This window comes from Phasianus colchicus, chromosome 16 (assembly GCF_987193195.1).
Source record: "Phasianus colchicus chromosome 16, bPhaCol1.hap1.1, whole genome shotgun sequence".
Lineage (NCBI taxonomy): Eukaryota > Metazoa > Chordata > Aves > Galliformes > Phasianidae > Phasianus > Phasianus colchicus.
The window spans coordinates 6,199,545-6,223,841 of record NC_143451.1 but is presented as its reverse complement, the minus strand read 5'-3'; the positions used below and the strand labels follow the sequence as shown (position 1 = coordinate 6,223,841).

Below are 24,297 nucleotides of genomic sequence, written 5' to 3'. Positions count from 1 at the left end.
CAGCAACTTGCTTTGTAACACTGCAAGATCCATTTTGATGTTTTGTAAAGTAAGAGGAATAAACGACATTCCGACCACACAAACACTTCTTTTTCTCTGACAGAAAGAAAAGAAATACTGCATTTTCCCCTAGTCTGAATAGAACATTATTTGAAGTTCCAAATAAACAGCTCTTCTCAGTACACATTTCAGGGTAAGCAAATGCTTAAGTCCCATCTGATTCAGCAAAGCTTTTAACCATCCAAGTGTCACTGCCTTCAGAAAGAACGCTAAGTGAGTGCTGCTGTGCTTTGCTGAATTTTGGCCTCACACTGTAAGAAAAGGATAATTTGGCTCATTATATTTTGTGAATGACACAATGCCCCTGAACGTTAAACTTTAGATCTATTTGCATATATATATGTGCAGCATTAGGTTGGGCTCTCAAGTAACTACAGAGATCAAAGTACACATAGATCCTTAGAGACTATCAGACAGCAATTACGCTGCAAAATAAATTATAGGCAGTCTCTCTGTGTCACTCTCTGTCCAGCTGTACATGTGCTTGGGTTCCTCTATTGCCCTTGAACATGCCTTGGTTTCATTCGTTGAATAAAATACTCTTAGATGAGGGCTTATGAAACTACCACTTCACTCTCAGCAGTGCTTGCTTTTAATGAGAAAAAAATTCTGGGAGTTGAAAAATGAACAAACAACCGCAAAGAAAACTAACCAAGCAAAAATTTGTCATGGGTTATGCTGAAAAGTTCCCAAAGATATTATTAGGGCTTTAAAGTAACTTTTCAGAGAGAACTAACAGTGGTTGGGGATGGTCCGCGAGCAGTGCGTACCTTCACAGTCCTGGACAGATTTGATGCCTTGCTGCAGATCTTGATTTCTATGAATGTTAATTTACCTCAATTTTTTCCATGTTACGGCAGCTTGAAGCATTCCTGTCACTGCCACAGCCCATGAACTGCCACTTCTTCCCCCTGCTCACAGGACATGCTTGGGACCCAAAGCACAAGCTGGCCGAGGTCACCCCTGCACTGCTGTGACTCAGGTGGCATCGCCTCTAGTGGCTCTTGTGCGGCTCACTGAGGGGCTCTGACATTCCTTCCCTCTATCAATGTCAAATGAATGTTTGTGACTTCAATGATTACCATTATTGGCACTGTGATTGTGTGACTGCACTTGGGATGGAAACTTAAGAACGGTCCAAAGAAGGAGGCTACCCAGCTCCTCTCAACCAGCTTTATGGGGTGAAACACATCATTTAAAAACACCGGGTTTAGCTGATCACAATGTTTAAGTGATTTTTTTAAGCAAATTGTTGGTCCATGATAGGGAGCCTGTGAAACTGAAGTTACTATTTTACTATTTTATCCCCTTTAGAAGATTGGTCAGGATAGAAACAGCTCCTTCCCCAGTTCTTATCTCCATCACAGCTCCACGCACAACAGTAGAAAGAAAAGCTCCTGATCCACCTGGAAAGGCAGTTACTGCAGTAGTGGTTTCCCAGGGTGCTGAAAGCTTTCCTCCAGCCCCCCGAGCTCACCCCATGTGCATGAAGGATGCCAGATCGGCAGAACAGGGCCCTGCTGACCCTGGCAGTTCCCTGCTGGCAGCTTGGTGCTTGTGGCAATTGAGTCACTGCCTCATCCTCACCTTACAGCAGCAGGAGCAGCAGCAACCCCGCCCTCCATCCCCGCACCGTTCCTGCTCTGTTCCTGTGCATCCTGAAGAACTAAGAGCAACTCCTGCAGCCCGCCCAGGTGGGTGTAGGAAACAGTCACTGAACTTCTACTGAAGCACATAATCCTCAGCAACTGAAATCTGGCCAAACAATGTCACCTCTACGTTAACGTTATTCCATCTATCAGCAAACCCAGAGAGGTGTTATGGGGAACACTACCGGCTGTCTCTAATGTCCAAACCAACAAAATTTGTTATCAGTTCTGTTGCTCTCCAGACATTTACGCTAACTCTTGAAAATACTTCCATGTATCCCTTGGACAAAACAAGTCCCTCTACAGTCTGATGGTTCCCTAATACCACTGCAAGTTTGTTGCTACTTAGAGTTGTTCTTGTTCTCCTCTATTTCTCCCTTAAAATGCAAATTTCAATTTCTTTGAGAACAGGAACGTTTTTTTTTTCCCCTGCTATTGTACAATGTCTTGCCAAATGGGATGCCAGTGCTTGATTAGGGCTTTACGTTACTATAATAATAGAAATAAATGGAATTAAAAGTACGCAGTCCAATATCTTGCAGCATTGATAGGTTTTGAATTCTGCAATAAAAGATTAACCCAATGTATGTTTAGATAGAATCTCTGTGAGCCTGTGATATCCAGAGATATCTGAAAGCTCATGTGATTTACAATACTTTGCTGCAGCTTTGAGTTTTTCAAAGTTTTGCAGAATGAATTCTTTCTAAGGACAAATATCAAAAGATGAACGGGAAGAAGGTGATTTATGATGAATAAATCTCAAAAGGTTCAGAACCTACACTCTAATGGGATATGCACCACAGAGTTTGAAAAGCTATCTGAAACTGAAGCAAAATTCATATTTCATCAAGAGGAATTTGGGGGACCATAGCAGTCTTTCTTATCCAAAATGAATCTGGTTGTGTCATTCCATAGGAAGCATGTCGTAATTTAAATTAATGTTCACGACTGAGACAGAAACATTAGGTAACAGTAGGAAAACGAGGGAAGTGAAACTTGGAATCTAAAATAAGTTTTTCAGTAAAAGCCACAGACAACTGGAAGAATCTTTGATTTTTTCAACATTTCCTATCTATCCCTAAAAAGGATTTTTCCTAATTTAAGAGAAAGAATAAAAGAGCTTTGGATTGAACTGCATAATCAGTGAACCAGACAATCCCAAACTGCTCAAGCATATCTGACATCTGCTTGAAGAACTCGGCTGCAAATAGCAGAAGAGAATTTCCATTACAGTACACGCAGAGCCGGGTTGGGAGAAGCAGCATTAGAAAGTGTTATTCCCATTTAGTAATTATGCCTTGATTGTTTTTTATATGTTTGCTCTACTGTAACTTGCTTGCCTTAGGGTGGCACTACTGCTAGAGAGAACACAAAAGTAATTTAGTTTTAAAGGGGAAATGAAAGTTTAAAAGTAGTTTAACGTTTCAGTAGAACTGTAACGATTGGAGATGACTGGATTGTGTCGATAAAGAGTACTAATTTCAATAGTAACTCATGCCTTAATTCTCCTCACAGCAAACAGACTCTCTTGCTCCTCTGTGGTACGCAATATACTCTTTACATCACAGTTAATGTTATCGTGAGGAAAAAAAAATACATTTTCATTTTTATTCCTCAGAAGCTTCACAAAGACCAAATTTTCACAGAGCTGTTATTTACTCCTATGTAAATGGCATTGGCTCTGTAATGAGGTGATTCCGTGAGGTGTAATCACCATCACACAGTCCACGACCTCTTTCTCTTGCTTAGATTTACCATCCCATTTCTCCACTGGTGGCCACGACCTCAGTAGAGTTAGAATGCGATGCCTTGTGCTGATGTCAGTGATCACCAGTTCTCCTAACCTCCGCAGAGAAACCAGGAGCAAGAAACAATCTTGCAGAGCTGGGGGCAGCGGAATGTGCTGCTGAGTGAAGACTTCCCACACGACTTCTCTGCAGACACTTCTACCCCTGTACATCAGCAGAACTTGACTACACGTGGCACAAGTGGGCATAATGGTGACCTAGTCAGCAGGTCAGCTGCCATCCCTTGTCATTTTAGTCTAATAAACAGACATTTGTTCACTTCCACAATGTGGTACAGAGGTCAGTGTTTGGTCCCAGAGAATACCGTATGATTAGTGCATCAGAAGACTTGTCTTAAATTCTCCATCCCTCACTCTCCAGCCCTTTATTCTCTCACTTACATTTTTCCTTTGTTCCTTTCTGCAAATCCTAGTGTAAATGTTTTTTTGAGTAATTAATGTGTCAAATACAAGACCTGAATTTTCATGGGCAATTAGTGGGCTGAATAAAACCAGTGAAATGCATTTTAGATTTAATAGTAAATCGAGGCTCATTTGCTGTTTTGCAGAGCTGTATCCTGAAATACAGAGAGCTTCATATGCATGTAAACTTTTATTTATTTCACATACCAAACCTTCCTCTCCTTTTCTACTTTTCACTGCATACAAAATGCTGTTTGTAGTCTATTACAATTTGCATATTGTCCTTCTGCCTCACTGATAATTGATCAGGATAACATCTGCTTTCTGCTGGTGTCAAGAGAAATGCATCGGTTTCTACAGGACTGTGCAATTCCTCAAGCCTTGCAGAAGTGCAGTTCCCTGACAGAGAGCCACCACGTGCCTCCCATAGCTACGCAAGGCACAACTGAAAATGCGTACCATGCCCATGTATGTTGCTCCAGGAACGTAGAGTGGCATACAGCTTACTTACACAGCCACACGTTGTGGCATAGCAACGCAAAGTGATGTCTGCTACAGGCAAAGTAAGAGCATTATAAATAGTGTAGGTAGCAAGCGGGACTCTCAGAAATCATAATTCCTGCTGAAAGCACGAGACATTCAGTGCAAGGGGAGAAAACGAAGGATTGAGAGATTGCCTAAAGAGAAGAGCTGGTGTGCAGTTTAACCATGGGACATACACTTCCAACAAAATTTAGAAGTACAGATACTGGATCATTTTGATGTTAGAGGACTATAAGAAAGAGTTTTATGTTTTCCAATGTTTCTGGGGATTTAGCTGTCTAGTTCAAAAAAAATACCTGACTCTGAATCAGCTCAGCTTAGAGGCAAGCAGTCAAAATGATTAGCAAGCCAAGGAGATGGCTGAGTCTCAAGGACACAGTGCTCTACTCTGACTGGCAAATCCATCACAAGTTGCATATATCATAATTGAGCAATACAAATTTGTAAATAATCTCTACTTCAGTGTCTATGTTGACAAGGAAGAACATGAGACCTTCTTTGTTAGGTAACCTTCTGTCTAAACAGACCATCCTGACACTTAAGTGTGCTGAGAGCATCTGCATGAATGCCTAAAGAATATCAGGAAAGGACAAGAGATTGACCAAGGTAGTAAGCAGAGGCATACCATAAACAGCCTAATCTTCCCAGCCAGCAGGGGTGGGCACAGGTAAAAGAATTAGGCTTAGGATAGAAAGCATACAACTAGGCTTTCAGTGCACTGCCTGTTTCCCTAAATACTAGGTGCCTTTCAAGGAATATATTTACTATCATTGAAAGACTGCAGATATCGCTGGAATCTAACTTATAAGCAGATCTAGGTAGATACTTACTAGCACCAAAATACAAATGATCGATGAAATGTAGAAGTGAGAGCAATATCCCTTCAGTGCCATTGGACCTGAAGTGATCTCAGCCACAGGTAGGCAGAGCAAGGGAGCACTGTCACGTAAAGCGATGACACAGGAGAGATAAATGTGCGAATCATGTTCTGGCCATCCATAACATAGATGGAAGATTAAAAGCACAGTTACTCACTGAGAAAGTACAATAACTGTGATCACTTTTAAGAGAGAGATAATTTGTCAACAGTCACTACTCAATGGCACCTGGAATGCCATGATTCCTAAATGCAATTAGTAGCTGCAGGTGACCAGTTTGAGACAAAACACAGTAATCATATTGCTTTGGGAAGTGCTGAGCACCCATCCTAAGGAGTGGGACCTTTGGATATGCCTTTGCTTTGCCTCAAGTCATCCCACATCTCAGGGTCCTCCAGTGAAGACAACATAATGGGACTCTGCCAACCATACGAAGGTGCTGCTTTTTGCTTACTGGGGTTTCAGCATTATAAAACTCATGTGATTTATATCCATCAGCATACCAGGTTTCCTTCAGCACTTTTTCCTATTTCATTCATGGCAGTATTGGTGTTTTTACAGATATTTGCATTTAAAAACCACATCAGGAATTCATTCTGGAAGGGAGGAAGTCTTCCTCCTCACTTCAGGCGCATGAATCATACCCCAGTCCTTCTTCCCCCAGACCTACTCTGCAGGAAACAGCGCTTATAATAAGGTTACAGGAAAATGAAATACATCAAGGAAGATCAAACAGTTGCAGCAGTCAAGCCCCACACCAGACACACAGGACCAGTCCCTGATTCGTAGCCAAGAATCAGACAAAGAAAAATGAGTTGTCAAGAAGCTGATTCTACTGAAGAGACTCCTCCTGGAGCTGGACATCTGGGTGCTTTGCATGCCAACGTTAAATCATCAGTCAGTTGTTTTCGGTAGGGAAAGAGGAGTAAATTTCGTACTGCCAGTGCTGAGATGGGTGGGCAGCTGCAGAATCACTCACGTGCCACAACCGTGCTGCCAGCTCTGCCCAGCACCTGCTCGCTGCTGAGGGGGCGGCCATAGCAGCGCCCTTGCAGTTAACTTGCTTCAAAAAGTTTTTCCACCTGCTTATTGAGCTTGACTTCCTCCTCCACTCTGTACATCCATTTTCCAGACTGTTCTGGGTTTGAGCATTTTCAAGGCCTTGAAGCAAGTACTTGTAAGGACAGGAAATTTCCAGACAATTAAACTGCATGCACAAATGTTCTGCAGAGAATTTTGCAGTAAAATTGTCTTGTCAGCCCATGTTTTTCATCTCCAGAATAAATTGCTGTAGAATATATGTAATACTACACACAAAAAGCTTCTGATCATTTTCGTGGGTATCAGCACTATATGCGTAGCTCTGGTACAATTCTGGTGTCCCAGTTTCAAACTCTCAGAGCTAGTGCTTGAGGGAACCAGAAAACAAAGAAAAAGAACCTTAGAATATTAAACAAATTGAAACTGCACAGTACTTTCTGCTTGCAAGGATTTGCAAATCCATGCATGAGTTTAAAGATCTTGATAACTGCAGTGGGAAAAACAAGGGAAAAATATTCCGGTTGCATTCCAGCTTTAAGAGAAGTCTAAAGTTCCTTCTACAATGGCAGGGATAAAGATGACATTCATCTTCTGTTTCAGCAATAAGCCTGAATTTGGTCTCTTTTCAAGACTGTTCATCATACACACTGTCCTCTGAGCTTGTGTTTTCCCTTAGTTTACTGATGGTCTTATTATATCCTTATGCATGAAAGAAGCACTTTATTCCCACAGCATTAAAATTGTCTTCTGTGAAAGTGGGGAGGTGGTGAAGTGAGGCATAATTTACAGTTTCAGAATAGTGGAATAACTTTAGTAATAAATCTGCAGCTCTCATGGGTTTCTTACCTGAAGACAGGGAGACTTACAACCAGCAACACAACAAAGATCCAGTTAAACTATTCATTTAAAGAAGGGAAGACTGACAAGTATACTACAACGACAGCACAACAGCACATCAAATATGCATTAAAGATGAAGAAAGGATAGTGGTTTAGAATGACTGCAGTTGTCTGCCTCAATTTTGCTCCTCCTCTCAATATCAGTTTCCCAGTATGCGTGTTTGCTGACCTAGATCATATTCAATATTTAAATTCTTGAATATTTTTATTTGAAAGGAAATGTAGCTACACAAAGTAACATTCGAGTCAAATATACACAGCTAGTTACTACAAGAACAAATCTGAAGCCTTTAAGATAGTCCTTAAAGTTCAGACTTGATCATCAACTTCACTACGATCAAGGATCACAGCATTTGTGATCCAGCATTTCCAATGAAATATATGGGATGCTTCTTATGTTCAAATCCAGGACTGGCAGACCCTTTGCCCCTGTCTGTAACATCTACATTATAAGGATTTAGAAATCCATGACATTTGTCTACTGACTGGCAGGGCTGGATGTTGAAACCACTGGTTTCAGCTCACACGATCATAGAATGGATTAGGTTGGAAGGGACCTTAAAGATCATTTGAATTGCAACCCCCTGCCACGGGTTGGTTGCCACCCACTACCTCATGCTGCCCAGGGCCCTATCCAGCCTGACCTTGAATGCCTCCAGAGAAGGGACACCCACATCTCCTCTGGGCAGCAGCTCCAGGGCCTCATTGCTCTCTGAGTAGAGAACTTCTTCCTAACATCCAACCTAGTTTTCTCCTCTTTTAGTTTAAAGTTATTCACTTCTGTCCTATCACAGTTCTATTAGACCATGCAAAGAAGTTGTCCCCTCCCCTGCTTAAAAGCTCCCTCCACCTACTGGAAGGCCACAGTAAGGTCTCCCCAGAGCCTTCTTCTCCAACATAAACAAGCCCAGCTCCCTCGTCCTTTCTTCATAGGAGAGTCGCTCCAGCCCTTCGGCCATCCTCACAGCCCTCCCCTGGACCTGCTCCAACAAGATATCAGCTGTCTCTACCCTGGGCTTCGTTCCATACGTTTTCATAACCTTTCAGTTTCAGTCTTGCTTGCAAGCAGATCTCTCATTCTTCTGTTCAGCTCTGGGACTCTGGTACTTATCAGAACTTCATCCTACTGTCAAAAAATCCCATGAAATTACAAAGCTATATCAGAAAAAAAATACCAAATTCCAGCCCACTGAAAAATATCTTCTGTACTTTCACAGAAACAGAAAAATACAAAGACTCAAAGAAGTCTGAAGACATGAATCAGCCTTAACCCTCACCTGTGCCTTCTATTAAGGCTTATACCTAAAACTATGTGCTGTTAGCTTGGCTTTGGGTTTTAAAATTTGATAGCAATGGCACTAGTAACCAAGCAACAGTAATTGCTTCTCTGAGATTAAACCACAACATGACATTAAAGCTCTGCTACTGAACTTCCTTACAAAGGTGCAAAATTTTTGCAGGCAGAAGTTAATTATGTAGAAGGGCAATTTCAATTTAAGTTGCAAGTATCACTGAGCTGTTAGGAAGCAGGATACAATGAGGTCAAGAGTTCAGTCTACCTGAGTTTTAAATCTAGAGAAGGATTACTGTAGTTTCCCATTTTTAATTGATGCATCCAGCCTCTCCAAGTGGTTCCAGCTACATCAAAACAAATGGCCTCTAAATAACTCCTATACAACAACATGATCATACTGCAGATTTCACTATAGCTACTATTACAATTTCACAATTAAAGAGATGATACTACCATGAATAAGAACTAGAGGGCATTGTGTAGCTTTTAACTAAACTAGGAAGTTCAGTGTACTCTTCAGCTTACGTGTAGTCAAACCTACTGGAAGACAACTAACATGGCCCTACAGATAAATCTACATGAGCTGCAGAAAGCACTGTGTTATTAGAAGTGCTATGATATCCAAAGTTCTTGAGACAAAGGTAGACAGAACAATAAGAGAAAACTCATAACTGCTCAAGGAAAAGTTGAATTAGCAAACTAGTGGTTGATGGTTTCAGTGCCGAAATACCACTTAGAAAATCAATGACATGCAGATGAGGGTTACATATCTTGAATGTGACCTGCACTGATTACAGGCAGAGAAACGTACCTGGAGCCCACATCACAGCAGCAGAAGCAGGCAGTTTTGCCCTGTGCTGCGCAGCCACCAGTTCCACGTCGTGTGCCTCCTGATCCCGTCAATGATACCGGGTCTGGGGGTGGCTCCCACAGATGCACCAAACCGTGCCAAGACACTGTTGTTTAAACAGCCCCCTTGCACCAGAAGGCACAGAAGCATTTTTGTCACTCACACAGCAGTTGCCATTAAGAAGTAAATGTTTGCCAACATATCAACCCAGTAGGCTGCAATTGTTCCATATGCTTTGGATCTGGCTTTTCTGCGGTAACCATCACATATCCAAATGCTAATAGTGACTGCACTCCAAACACCATAACTCCTTTATCAGAGCCAGACCCTCCTCAACCCCTACTTGTTTCAGCAAAATTCTTTTGCATTATCTATATAACATCAATGATACAACAATTCTTACTATCCTCCACCATTATAGCAGCTCCTTTTCATGCCCATTTTTAACACGATGAAACAATCAGAAGAATCAATGCAGTGGAATGGTGACACAGGAGGTGTAATGACAAAGGGACAAACACAATGGAAAGATGTCACAAAGAAAAAGAAAAAGTGCTCACCCATCTCTGAAGACGTAGGCTCACAGGGAAAACTCCCTAAGGAAGGGATCTCCAACCAGAGACCCTTCCCCAGTGGCAGTCGGCCCTTAAATGAGGTCTAAGAGAGGTGCAGCCAGGCTCCACCCCTTCTGGTCACATACAATTGCCTTTACCTGTGCTCCCAGGGCTGATCAGGTCCTTTCCCCAGGTGTTCAATTAGTGATTCAGGCTGGGACTCAACAGTTCCCATATACGTCAATAAACATTCAGCTTCTGAAGTATGGGCAAAGAAATCAACGTATACTCTGTCTGACATTCAAGTGAAAGAACATGATGAACAGATGAGACCTAGAAAATTTGCTTTGCCAGAGAAAACAGCGTATTATGTCTAAAGCAAGTGTCCAATGCTTTCCAGCTGAATGTAAATTATAGTGTTTAGCCTTGTAGAGATGAAACATCTGGAATAACTATCCAATTTATAGCTCCAAATCACACATATTAAGCTTTAACATACTAATGTCAATATTCCAGAATCCCAGCTAATTTGATGATCTCTGTTCTGAGAGTTTGAGTTGGAAAGGAATGTGGACCATCAACAAAAACAAAAAGCTGAATACAACATCTCCCTGCGGTGTTGCAGAGATAACTAAAGATGCCAATCATTCAAGTATGTCCATACGTTCCTAAGTGTCTGTTGCTCAAGAGAGGGGAACAGCACTGACATCTGAATTGGTGCAAATCCAGAGCTAAGATCCCCCATGCTACGCTGCACAGACAGGAATTAGTCCCTTACAGGCACAACTTGAAAAGCTGTATTCAGAAGATGAACTTTTAACTTTTGCTTTCCTACAAAATGACCAGAACCTTCCTACTGATATTAAACTATCAATTTTTAATACTGTTATCTTGCATATTGCTTTTATTATCTGTCACATTAGGTTTATTGAGCTTCATATTTGCTCTCCTTCTTCCCAGATGTAAGCTATTCAAGTTAAATTAAAAGCACAGATTGCAAAATATCCCCACTGACCTTACAACCAAGTAATGCTCTTAATTAGAAATAAACAAACTGGTTCAGACTAAATAAGAACCTGTCTAGACTTTAGACAGAAGTTTGAAGGGAACTTCTTTATCATCAAAGAAAAATTATTTCTGTTCAGTCTCTCTTTTTCTTCTTCTTTGAGATTTATCTTCTCATTTCTTTATTTTTTATATCATTTTCATCTGACACATTGGGAACAAAAACAGCCATCTACTTTGTTCAGCAACGTGTTCAGAAAAGCTTGCAATGCACGATTAGAGACTCCTTATTGCACTAGTTAGCAGGAAGAAAATATACTTGAAACGAGGTCTCCCTAGCTCTGTTCAGATGAAATAATGTTTAATGGCTTGGGAGAGGGGACAGAGAAAGCTGGAAGTTTGCAAGAGAAGAAGCACAACAGACTCTGAAATGTGGCACCAGATTCCACCCTTTGCTCATTCTTTGAGCCTGAGAGCACATCTGCATGATCCCTAGCAGAAAACATTTCATTGCGTTTCCTAAGCCACTTTAAGATCTGCATAGGAAAGTAGCTATTATGTAATTCCCATTCACTGAAATATAAGCAAAATCAAAATAACCATCAATGTCAGATTATAGTTTTATAACATGGCAACACAAATAATGTTTGCTCTCTCCCTAACACAAACCCATAAATCCTCAGTGGATTAACCTTTCAGAAACTCTTGCCAACTGTTCCTGCCACTACTGCACAATTCAAAATCTCAAGCTGCCAAAAAGCTCAGTTGCTGTTTTCAGAGCACAGCAATCAATCATGCTAAGGACGGGAAGATGAGAGAGCAGATTAAGAAGAGACAGAAATGTTAACTTCAGACACAAGCATCTAACTTAGGTTTTTATTACAAAGGGACAAAGATAACAGTAAAATTTGAGTAGGTCTCTCACTTTTCCCTGTTGGCACAGAGGGACTCTTCAACGAACACCCCAAGTGTACCCCTGTAGCACAGCACAACTTGTGCTTTCAAGATGTGCAACCAGCTCAAGAATAAATGCAGCAGAGGACAGTAACCCACGCACAAATTTGCCTGGAAGAGCTCACCTTCATTAGTGCTCTGACAGATCCACACTTGCTGATGCTAAACCTGAACTACCCAGCTGTGCTTCTGTTTCAATTAGTTGGCTAGGCTATGCCTAGCATTGCAGCTGGGCCATAGCAAGGCCAACGTGATCCACAGCTCCTGCTCAAGGGCTGGATAAAAGTATGCTAGGCTGAGCATCTCATTCCTGCCAGTATTAGTTTCCTGCAGTTACTACTGCAAGATAATCTCGTTATATTTTATTTTATGAACCTGCTCATTCTCTTTTGTATGAAACTATCTTTATCTCAGCCCATACACTCTCTCCCTCTTACCTTTCTGGCTCTCACTCCCACTGAGAGCTGGGAGGAAGCAGCTGGATGGTGCTGAACTGCCCTCCAGTGTTAACCCACAATGCTTGCCTAAAAGGGGATCTGCTTAGTTCCATCATGTTTTTATTTTCCTTTTTACCCTAGGGGGAGAATGCATGAATGCTACTGTCATAAGAAGTAATGGAAAAGAAAAAGAAAACAAACTAAACCTGAATCCAGCCTGGTCAGACTAATGATCTGGGTGATGTTAAATGAAACCAGAGGAGTAAACATGCAAAAGTGACCAGCATTGCAACGATACTCCAGCCCCCAAACTGTACCAGACTTTCACAGCTCCCCCTTAAAGACAGTGATATCAGCACTTACACCTTTCAGTATCCAGCTTCTGCTCTACGTGCTAAGGGGAATCTGCATACACCCACCTACAAAGTGGGAATCCCACAGAGCTTCTTTCATTAAAGCTCAACAAGAATCTTAAAATTAAGACCATATTGTCATCCAAAATTTGTGAAGGAAACTCTCTAACTCCATTGTGGTGTTAGAAAGCCAACATTCCTTTATTCCTCATGATACATACCGGGCTACTTGATAAATCAAGCATACATTGGCACACATATTTATTATTTTGCAAGAACTTATTAATGTATGCTAACGTCCTTCTGGACATGTGTGACTGCATCTAAGGTGGTCGTGTGACCACCTGCCTCTTCCCTGTTATTTCTCCTTCAGCTTCGTTGCACTGACTTTTGGCTGACCTTCAGCAGTTTTTCACCACTATATTCACTATAACCTAAAACAGTGTATGTGAAATCCAAGAAAACGTTGCACCTGCTGGATGCAAAGATAAAAGTAGTCTATTGTGACTCCAGTGTTTCTGTGAAGCAGGATGATTGAGAAAAACAAGGCTGTTCACACACCAAACAAAGCTAAACTGGAAAGCTTTAGAACTGGCACTCATTGATTCCTTTTGCTAAACTAATATATTCATCCTTACACTAATACACTGCTCCATATTGCTAAACCAGCCTATATCAGTATAAAATTACTGGGCCTCATACTGCAGTCATAGTGTGAAGAAGAGTGCTGAAGACAGAAAGCATCGTCTGTATTTCTATATGTTTGTGGACAATTTGCCCTGAGTATAAAGAGGACCCTATTCCACTCTTTATGGAAAATGAAAAACACCAAGACAATTATCATCTCTAGATCAGAGATATGAAAACTATTGTACGTAATGAACTTTTCTTCTAGAGCTGCCCAAAGATGGTCCTCCCATATCAGGGCAATTTCACAGACCACAAAGGACTCAGTAGTCCTGCAGGCCCCAGCTCAGTAAACCATTCACGTACGTATCTGTACCCCAGAACTCAGTCCTGTTGACGTCCCCAGGTGCTGAGCCAAACCCATTCATGTTTCTGTACCTGCAGGGCTCTGTACATGTGCTCAAGTGCAAAAGCAGGAGCTGTCCTCCTGTTCCCAGACTTGGGCATGTGGGAGGTCAGACCCAAAAAAGACCCAGGCTCATTCACATTGTAAGCTCAAATTTTGCAACTAAATAGCTAGAAGAAATCAAATATCCTAGCCTGTAGGTGGAGGCTGCAATAACCTGCACAGACTTTTATGATTAACTACCTCATTCAAAGCTGGTTTCAACTACAGAAAGCTCTTATATGCACACTGTCCTCCCTAAAGCAGAGCTTTCTTTCTTCAAAGATTTAGAAAGGGTTCTTGGCAAACTTTTCCTAACGAATCCAATCTGATGGATGTTATCCACTGTTGTTATCATATGTCACTTCAGAATATACATGAAATAAAACCAGTTTGCTGTAACCAATAAACATTAGATAACCCCCTCAGGTATATATTACAGATCAAACTCCTTTAAAATTCTCCTGAGGTCAAAGAAATAGCAGGGATATTATCCAGTCGTCTTCAAATGTTTCCTCTTTTCAATGTCATAAAAAAAGCCACTGCATCCATGGTTCTGTTCTTTTCTATTTTTTTTTTTTTTAACTGCAAATACATGTTTTGGCAGCCGCCTCTGTTCCCCTTGCACTCTGGGAGGATCTGAATGCTGCAGACAGATTTTGGGAGCCGCTCCACCTTGTTGTCAGGATGCAAACGGCTGGTTCGAACCCATTTAACTGATGAATGTATCATACAGAGAATAGCTGTGGCAGACATAACTTGATTCATTAGTAGTCAGGATGAGTAACCTTTTCATTCCAGTACACAGCACTTATTGTGGCTGCCAGGCACCTCCGTGCTGATTTACAATTGCTTGGCTTTGACGTGAGTGGGGGAGTTCTATTTCTCTCTGAGTGGGACCAAGAGCATAAGTGTGGGCTTACAAAAATATTGATCCAAACCGCACACACACACAAAGGCATGGGAGGACGACAAACTACCAATTCAAGTTACATCTCTTGCTAGGAAATAGTGTTTAAGGTATAAAAGAAAACAAACAAAACCCTACACAGTCTTATCAAAGACCACAGAAAAAAAGCAACCTGCTTACTAACACACACACACAGTTAGAGCTGTGATGCAAACAGCTGTGTTCTATTTTAAACATGGAAACCATTGCTGTAACTTGTGATTCTAGGAAAAAAAAAGAAGATAGGTTTTATTTTCTGATGTTTATACAGAAAAAAAAAAAAAAAAAAAAAAGACTGCCCAGCTTAACTCCCACTTCCCCACTAACAAACAAACAAGGAACAGAAACCCCCACATAACACAAGCTCCATCTTCTCAATGCCAAATGGCTGCTTTAGGGCTGCAGCAGCTTGGATCGAAAGGTCTAGAGAAGAAACTGCAGAAAAGCACATTGAACAACTTGGGAAGGAGGGAACGAATACAAGGAAACAAACCTGTATTTGGAAGAGCTCAGTCAACTGAAGCTGATTGGAAAGAGGAAATTTCCCTGCAGACTGATACAACAGGAGTGGGGAGTTCTGTGGGGAGTGCAGAGCTGTCACCAGAAATGGCATATTCAGGTGTTCTTTGCACAGCCAAAGGCAACACCAATTATGAATCCCCTTCAGTCAGATTCTCAGCCTGCTCCCAAGGCTGAGCCCCTCTGGTCACCCAAACACTACCATGTTTCTCAAGGCAGGACTGCTGTTTGTCTCTCTAGTTTGCTGCAGATAAGTGAGGATTTGCTTTCATTGTCTGCACCGTTATGTCCAAAAGCTACATACAGTAACTTGAGAGAGATGCCAAATCTGGTAAAGAAAAATTAAAGTAAAAAGTAAAAGCTGGATGTAAAGAGCTGAGTTACTGGGTACATTAATATACGATTTTTTTTGTGGAAAAGTCAACACGGGTTTTTGTTATGACTTTCAAAGCCACTGCTACTGAAAGCCTCTCACCAAGAGTTCTTTGAAGAAATCAACAAGCATGTGGATAAGGGAGTTTGAGCTGATACTGTCTATTTGTATTTCCAGAAGGTATCTGACAAGGTCCCTCATCAAAGACTTTTAAAGAAGCTGTGCTGTCACGGAACACAAGGGATTGTTCTCCCTCAGAAAAAGAGGTGGTTGAAAGATATGGGACAAAAGCAGGGCAGCTGTCGCAGAGGCAGGATGGCACCAGGGGATCCCCACGGGCAGCTGAGCTAAACATGTCCCAGCCTGATCTAGTGACAAAGGGCACGGATAGTCAGCTGACAAAGTTTTCTCAGGATGATGAGTTTTTCAAGATAAAATAGTTTTTTTTTTTCCCGTAAAGTTGAAAGCCAACTGTGAAGAGATGCAGGGTACTCCTGTGACACTGAAAGGCAAATGAATTTCAATACTGTTAAACATAAAGCAATTTATGTCGGAAAAACTCCTAAGTTTTACATATACATAAATAGGTTCTGAACTGATTATCAACAAGAAAGAGATCTTTAAGTTATCAAAGCTTGTTTTATGAGAGTGGCAGCCCAGGGCTCAGCTGTGTCCCAAAAAGAATACAGGAGAAATAGAAAATGGATGGGGAATGTGCCAAACGCATTCAAAAGGACAACCTCTACACAAGGAACTGTTCAACAGACTGAGATTCAGATGAAGCTGTAAAAGAAGTGAATGAAGACAATGACAGAAGTTCATAAAATAGTAGGATGTACAGAGGAGGTGCTAGTGGAGCAAGGGAACAGCTGTCTCTATCCAGTGCAAGGGAGGGAGGCAGCGGTAACTGTAGGACCTGTCTGCAACGAGCAGAAGGAAGTCAGTCACCACAGAGCAGGTATGTAAGCCACTGTGTGTACTGACACAGGTAACTGGGCTGCTAGTACTTCACATGAGTTCAAAAAGCAATTGTAGAACCTCATGGAAGAAAACTCAGAACAAATTACCCCCCAAAAAAACACTGAGTCACAAAGTGACTGGAAGAGCATTCCAGAAAGGGTTTGCTTTCTGCCTCTTCCTGTGGACTCAGACTTCAGCTGCTACAAGCTGCTCTACTTTCAGCCTGCCCTCCTATCACCAATCCTATGAGGCTTCAGTGATGAATGCTTTACCAACAATGCTTATGCTAGAGAAGAATATAAACTTTTCTGGCACCCTTGCCAGTTGTAGCCAGAATAAATTTGACTCCAAGAGCGGTAACAGCAAGATTTGACTCCATCTTCACCCTTCTGCTCGTGCATCTGTTCAGTGCACCAGAATCCTTCCCTACGCTGAGAACAGTGGTGTTCTGGACTTGTAAGAGGAGGCTAAAGTTGGTGCTGCACTGAAAAAAATATTTAGACAACTTGGTAGTTTTAGTAGCAGTGTCATGTACAAAAACTGGGCAGCTCAGCTCCTTAACTTTTGGAATTGTGCTGTGCTGCAATGCTGAGATTAGAACATAAAATGAACGCTTAGCAGTTTAATTCACCATAAAGAAAGAACTTTATTCTCATGAAATGTTCTTATCGGAAATGTTGTTCCTTCTTCATTTAGCAAAAATAACAATACCCCAAGGGGAATGTAGAGTTGTAAGAATATAAGCTTCAGACTTAAATAAATAATCCAAAACAAAAATAGATGTTTAGACTGATAGTTGGACTTTGCAGCAGAAAGATGTTAGCACTAATAGTAATTTTAAGACAAAATTTAGATGATAATTTAGGGGCTTTTAAGACACCACATCAAAACAGACAACTGACATCTACAGGGTGTCTGATTGGTCTCTACCCAGTTGTTCATTTTTCTTTCTGTGGAGTAATATCTGTTGTCACTATTCAAAGGAAGTCTGATCAAGACAAAACAGGAATACAGAATCTTCTTATAGATCACATTCATCCTTTTCTGAACTGTTATTTCTTGTTAGAGATTTGCCAACACATTAATTGGGCATGTAATAGCACCAGCACTACTCTAAGGTTCATCTTAGAGTCAGATCTGTCTGAGTACATGGATGCTAACAGAATCAATAGAAATGTGTGCATGTACTCAGAATCAGAATTTGATCTCAATATTTGTATGCTGAGATCTGGATCTCTCTGTTCAGATCTAATTAAAATTATTTCAATAGTATTTTAAAGGACTGCACATGAAAATACAGAGTTGGTGTTACTTGAAGCAGTATATATATTTTTCTTCTCTAAAATTATCAGATGCCTGAAAATGCAGTGCTGTGCTGGCGTTATTTTTTCTAATATATCAGAGCATTGCATGTTTTCTTATTGACCAACAAACAAGTTATTCTTCATATTAAAGTATTTCTTTCCAAAAAGGCGAAGGAAAATCTTGTCTGCTTCCATTATGAGCAAATTAAGAGTAATGGCAAATGCTTAACTTCATATGCTTATAGAAATTCATTGTTCTCCTGTTATAACTGAGCCTTTTATTTTATAATAAACAAGGGCAGTCATTGGTATTCCAGCACTGCACAGTTGCTTACCTTCTTAACTTCCACAGCATTCTTCTTAATTTATGTGAAGCCTTCTGATAATCCTTGAAGGCCAAAATTAATTGCTGTCTGTTGTTCCAAACTCTTTTAGGGTCCAGATTCATAGCACTGTGATAAAGACTCCTTGCCCTTCTTCTTGACTGAAATATATCTATATTAGTCTGTAGGTTGACACTTAAGTAAATCATTCATATGCAAGGCTGAATATGCTAATTGGAGAATAATTTTGAGTCTCTTTCTCCTCTGCAAGATATTTATTTCAGTGTCTTTGAATATATTTGAAAATAAATTTTCATTTCCACCCTTAAAATGTACTTTTAGAACAGCCTATTTTTGTCATATCTTGCATGGATAAGGATGTGGGGCTTTTAGCACAGGAGAAACATAATTCAATACACTCCATCCCATATAAATCCAGTAAACTGCTTTGATGCAGGACTTTCATCTTCTGGATCTTCTCGGTCTTTCTCTAAACCAAATACTGTTCTTTACCATCTAGCACTTCTAAATGTCATGTCCAAAGAGCATAAATCACTTGATTGATGGATTTCTCCCCCTGAAAGGAATCCTCTAAAACAGAGTAGCTCAGCAACAGCAAGTTAATTTAAAATATACTTCCTTAGAGTTTCCATTCTCTGTAGTAAAGTAATTCCAGGGAATTCATAGTCATTTGATAGTCTGTAGAGGTCAAGCAATGCTGAGTCCTAAAAGTAAGAGACTTAATCAACAACAGAACGTGGGACTTGTTATGTTATTACATTTTTGCCATAACTAGAGCTTGCAGAGCATGCAGGGTTATGGCACGGGAGAATGTGTAGAACCTTAACTTGTGTATTAATCTCCCTGAATAAACAAATAAATCAACCAGCCAACCACATTACTGGGAGGAATTTTGGTAAGGATTTAAGCTAAAGAAATACTAAAACCATTAGTTGAATACTTTCTTCCCCCAAACCCTCAGCACTCTAACAAATATTCTGAACACAGATGTGGGGGCCATGAGGAGTTGTAATTAACAACAAAAAAAGAAAAAAAAAATATCTTCTTCTGGTTCTTGTCATATGCCCTTTGTTCACAGTGGTACTATGCTTGTTATTATATGAACACAGCCTTTTTAACTGGGTGCAAATTTCACTAGTGTTAACAGAAGCACAATGTGTAGATCTCTACTTAAAAAAAAAAGACTGAGATCTCTTTACCAAATGCCAACAAAAGCAAACAAGGTGGTTCTATTCCCACTAAAGTTCACAAAGTTCTCCCTGGCTGTGAGACTATGATTTCATTCTTCTGTTTGGCCACAGATTACATTTTTCTGTTTTCCAGCAAGTGAAACTCTTAGTCATCTGTCATGACTGCATTTCATTTTTATGTGTCCCTCTCCCCCTCCCCTGCAAATTTTGTTCTAAATGGCCACATCCTTCACTAGATTAAAATTAGTTTATGATCAGGAGAAAATATGCTCCCAAGGAAATGTTAGGATGCAAAGTTAATGGAGTGTCCCAAAAGCCTCCAAGTGTCCTGTCTGGTATCCATCAAGCAAACCCCAAAGGTTTTGTGTAGTTTTGCTTCCAACATAACAAACAACTCTCTTGCCTCACACAATTCTGCTTTACAGTTCTAAAACCTGTGCTGATTCTGGGTCCATTTTTCATCAACTTCAGTTTGTCTTTCCAAAGTTCTTCAATCATTACTTTTTCCTTCTGTGCTAGGCAATATGAATATTCATCTTGCTACTCACAAAACGTCTGGATATCTTTGAAGCAGCAGTCCTTTCCGACTGACAGTGACAGTTAATAGAACATTAAACTGGAAACACGATCAGTTTGATCTTTGCCAACTTTGTTCTTTTCTTTGTAAGAGGCAGCTTGGACGTGTGTCTTTCCATTGTACTCAACGTTATTTGTTCTTACTGCTACTACCGCTTGCTTTTTGTTGGTGTTGCCTCCCACTATCTCTGTTATGTCAGTATGTGGTGACAGCCAGTTGATTAGGTTGGTTGTCATTCATTTAATTAATATCAAGTCTTGTTTTTGTCTCAAAATTTCCTCTGTGTTATTTTTCTTTATACCAAGTCTGTTACAAAGAGCAGCCACTTTCTGCAAACTGAGTTCTTTTTTTCTTTTTTCCCGTGTTTGCACTGCAGTAGCTCAGTTGCAAACTCATCTCTGGCTTAGTTCCAAGATACTATCAAATTACACAAAAACAATGACAATAACTGTATGGACAGCTGAAATCTGCTCCCCATACACAGTGATTTCATATTTGAGAGACACAATGTATTACTTTGGTCCCATTTATTTAAATATTTTCTAAGACTTCATAAGTTTAGAATTTTCAGAAACAATCAGTCCGGCTTACCTGCATCCCCATCAAACATCCCCATCAAATTCAACAATGATTATACCAGATATAAGACAGGAATTAACTGCTGAAAACATTATTCACTGAAGTTATAGAGGACTGAATTTTCCCAGTACTCAAAATGATCCCAATTTCATTCTTATCAAGATGGGCATATGATTATCTATTCTCTGTTACGAAAAAACCCCTCATTCTTATCATCAGAAATCTCAGTCCTGTTTCTTAATCCAAGGTCTACAAACACTGTACAAGGTGATGTCCTACTTTTCATTATTACAAAGCCTTGCAATTTTTTTTTTTTTCATTCTAGGACTGCACATAACACATGCCATACATAGGATGGTTTAATTTAGATAATGTTACAACTGAAATTATACAGGATATAGAATGACGCTAAAATGTCGGTAATGAAACTAAACAGCAAATATGGTCACAAACTAGAAGAGATGCTGACTGTCTAGCTGGCTTGTTTTTTAAGTGCTGAGATGCTAGATGGTGCACTGTCCAAAAAGAATCTTAAAGGCACCATTCTTTGCTTGATTTCCGTAACATACATATAAAAACATATTGACATGGTAAGCATGCTTATTCCTTCTCCATATATTTAAAATATTAGACATCAAATAAGCAAGCTCCTCCATTACAAGTTGAAGATTATATGATTGATTTATACTGGAATATTCACTGCTTAAAAGTTCAGTATAGGCTGAAGATGTTTATCAGGCCAAGAAAGGAAAATGCAGATCTGTGGAACTGAGTTGGTCATTGATTAGGACATCATTAACTTCAGCCTTTGCAAAGACTTCATCCTCTAGCTGCTTCCCAATGCTAGTCAGTTTCCAAGAGCACAGTGATCGGTGTGTAAATGAAAGAAGGCTCTTTTCCACAGAACTAAAAGAGTTTAATTGCAGTTCTGATTTTGTCCCAGATGTGCAGAGAGATTTGGCACCAGGAAAACTGAAGTGAAACTTTCCCAGAGTGCTCTTTCTGCTGCAGTGCTCTCTTTGAATAGGTCCTGGTCCAGCTTACTGTTACTGGGAAAAATTTAACTGGAAAAAATGTGAAACCTTTCCCTCTAAAACTGAAAGTGCCCACCTGAAGCACTTTTTTTTTCTTTTCTTTTCTTTTCTTTTGCTTGTTTGTTTTTTTTTTTTTTTTTTTTTTAAGCTTTCCAAAAGGAAAAACTTTTTAAACAAGCTATGAAGTTTTCTTCATAAACCACCAACTTTGAATTTACCTCCAGTAGAAGAAATTAAGTTCAGTGAGATTGTAACAAGTTGTTTTCTCCTTATAGTTAGCAAAGAAATGCCTACTGAAAGAATGTCCTTACACAATCTGACTTCGAGTTTCACCTAACTTGAAAAGTAACAAAAAATACCAAAACCTTGAAGAAGTCACAAGAATTCTTTTGCTATCATCACACAGATTCTCCACTCAGGATTTTTAAAAAAATATTATAAGCCATTATCTAAAGTATTGACTTGATTTTTCAAAGGTCTTAATAAGATTAACACAGTAAACTCAATGTAATAAAAGGATGATCAAATGGAAAAATGATTAATTTCCACAGATATTAATATTCAGCATGTATTTTATAGGAAAGATAAATCCAAAAGTATGCTTACAGTCAGATGGTATCTTAGACTAGCTGTATTGCTTTACAGGGAGAAGAACAGGCAGCAAGAGGGGCCAGAAGATAAGAGATATTATGGTTTGATGCATCTTAAAATATTGCATGAGTGGCTTTGAAAGTGTGAACTGTAGCACTGTTTTGGGACTCAGGTCAAGGTATCCATACTTTCTCTCCAATGTCAACTGCCCATTTACCTTGAAGTCTAAATATGGAGCGTATGTCATGGAAATAAATTTCACTCTGGAGAGAGTCAAGGAAAATACTTATTAATTGTTAAGTTTTAAACGTGGTGCTTATCCAGGTTCAGAAGCTATGAGAGTATGCAGGCAGCGACGCAGTCCTAAAACAACAGGCATGATATTTTTGCAGAAAAAGCGTTGCATAAATTTTCCCCTGATATTTCATGTCATTCTACTTATTGATCGCAAACCTACTCTCATGAGCAAGCACAAAATTTTAATCAACATACTGGACTCAATCCCGCCACCACAGACTTCAATGGAAATTGGATCAATCCCATTATCTACCATATGACTGCGCAGGGCTTCCATGGGGAGAACCTCATTTCTAGCTCCTGCCCACGGGGCCCCCGAGGCTACATTTAAAGCAGTGAGCAATGTGAATACCAACAAGCCTAAAATAGCATTAAATGTGCTTAAATAGGCCAAGATAATTTGGACAGCTACAAAAGCATAATCTGCACTGAAAGTCCACCAATATTTCCCACGCATTTGTTGCAGGAAATGAGCTATAAAACCCAAATGTGTTAAAAATATATTGCATATTCTGAAAGTGAAATGCTGGCCAGGAGGAAGTCAATGACAGAAAAAATCCTACTGACTTATTCGGGGAAATTCAGACCTCTCTCATCCCAATGGTACAGACAGCACAAGCTAAAGAATGTCATATTCAGGAAGAAGAGATTCTACCTGTCTTGTTTTATCATGAGGCCATGACTGGCATTGCTAATCAGAGCAATAAATGTACTGCTTTACACAGAAAATTAGACCAGATCCCTAGCTGGTGTAAACCAGCACAACGTTCTCTCTGGATGAACTTTTGAGGGGATTTGGGACAATGGAATGCTGTGGTGTTGAAAGGGGCTCAAGACACCAACAGTGGGGCTGGTTTTCAATGAGGGTATTGCTCCAAGCCTGGCTGGCCCATATCATACCTGTTTGGGATGGAAGCTAGCCAGGCTCTGTGCTGCAGTGAGCTGGCTTGAGCAGTGGGACTTGTGCTGAGAGCCGAGGAAGAGCTGCAGGAGGCCGAGCTGAGGCACAGGGGAGCAGTTGCCAGCAGGAGACACAAGGAAAAGCTCCAGAGCAGTCTCCAAAAATCCATATGTCTGGGGAGCGAAATGCTGCCTGGAAAAAGGCTTGGAGCTGGAAGTAGTCTGTTTGGTAACTATAAGAACTTACAAAAAATGCTTTTCCCTCAAGAAATAAAAAAAGATAATAATAAAAAAAAGGCAGATCATGATTGTTAAGTATAAGAGAAAGTATCTTGATTGATCATTAAATACAAACAACAAAAAAATATTATGCAAAAACCTACCTCCAGCCAGGGACACAGCCTGATATACCTGCCCTGGTGGCCCTGGAAGGAGGGCTGTTGGCCTTCTGTGGCACCCCAGAGCCCCCAGGATGGGAGGGAGGCTGTGCACAGCAGCCAATGTTCATTACTGCAAATAATGGCTGGAAGTGACTGAAGCATTTTTGTATTACTGTTCAGGAACCTCATTCGATCTGCCAGTTCCTAGAAATTAATGGTATGATCACGTGTTAGATCACTCCATCATTAGCCTGGTTTTCATTATGGCAACTTCCTGCAAGCAAGCAAGCAGGAAGCCAAAGGAGTACCTGCAGACCCCAGATACAATGCAGGATGGTGCACTGCCCGGGTCTCACAGCACACGGCACTCGCACCAATGTAAACTGATGGGACACGGCCCCACGGCCACGGGAACAGCCGGAACAGAGATGTGCTCTGCTTGAGTCACACTCATGGTACACCCATACAGCACCTTTGGCCTCATGCTTCTGATCTATTCCAT

The 24,297-nt window shown here is 40.4% G+C and overlaps 1 long non-coding RNA gene across 3 annotated transcripts in view; it reads right to left on the bottom strand.

Annotated features, from left to right (window-relative positions):
- The window catches only part of LOC149915740 (uncharacterized), a 367,280-nt gene that overhangs the window by 131,773 nt on the left and 211,210 nt on the right, over positions 1 to 24,297 (bottom strand). For 2 of the 3 annotated variants that reach the window (XR_016471713.1, XR_016471715.1), the window contains exon 1: positions 9,984 to 10,053. The exons of the other annotated variant lie outside the window; for it this stretch is intronic. This is a non-coding gene — a long non-coding RNA (uncharacterized LOC149915740). Of the gene's footprint in view, positions 1 to 9,983; positions 10,054 to 24,297 lie in introns of those variants that run through there. 3 annotated transcript variants of the gene reach the window in all.